The sequence below is a fragment of the Triticum aestivum genome, chromosome 2B (genome assembly GCF_018294505.1).
Source record: "Triticum aestivum cultivar Chinese Spring chromosome 2B, IWGSC CS RefSeq v2.1, whole genome shotgun sequence".
NCBI lineage: Eukaryota > Viridiplantae > Streptophyta > Magnoliopsida > Poales > Poaceae > Triticum > Triticum aestivum.
The window spans coordinates 33616835-33617820 of NC_057798.1; positions in this window are offsets into that span (position 1 = coordinate 33616835).

Genomic DNA, 986 nt, shown 5'->3' on the forward strand with positions numbered 1-986 from the left:
ATAAAAGAGGGGCAAAAACCCTAGAAATCTCATTCATTGCTCCAAAAGGCTCTTCTTAAATGTTTGATAATTTTTGGTAAGGGTTCTGGTCCCAACCAAAATATTGAACATTTTTAAGGATTTATTTTTGGGACTTTGAATTTAAATCATTAGCTATTTGAATTTGAATTATATTCATATAATTAGAATATAATTTCAAATACCCCTGAAATATTTTATGAGCTTTTGGAAAAGTCCATCTAGCCAAATAAAATTATTCAGAGGAGTTTTTGGCATTGTTTGAATTTGTTTAAAATTCAAAACAGTGGCAAAACGAAATTAAATAAAACAAAACAGAAGAAAAAAATAAAAGAGAGAGAGAGAAGGACTTACCTGGCCTCACCCGTGCAGCCCACCAGAACCGGCCCAGCCCGCCACCGCTACTCCCCCCCTGTCGTCTTCCTCTTGCCAGTGGGAGCAGCTGCGTGCTCGCACGCGCACGGCCGAGGAGGCCACCTCCTCCCTGCCTGGCTGCCTCCTCCTTCCCTGGTCCCTCCCGCGACGCCACGCAGCCCCGACCCCCTCTCACTTCTCCCTCGCTCTCTGGACCTCCCTCCCCCTCGCTCCTCTGTTTCCCCTCCCGCGACCGAACGGAGCCGCCGCCACCGACGAGAGCCACCGTGGCTACCGGCCACCCCACGGCTCACCGACGCCCCAGGAAGCTCCGCCGGTCCTCCCTCTACCTCCTCAACGAGCCACGAGGCCCCGGACGTGCCACAACACCGCCCTCGATGCCTTCTTCAACCTTGGGACCGCCGGCCATCTTCGTCAAATTCGCCGGCTCCGGACCGTCCCCGACCTCGCCGAGCGTCCCCTCGTCATCGCCGTGAGTCACTGACCCTCTCCCCTAACTCAGCATGCTCCCCTCCGTGCCGTAGCGCCGTTCCCCACGAGCACCGAAGCCACCGTCCGCCATTGCTGCTGCACGCATAGCCTCCGTGCTCCCC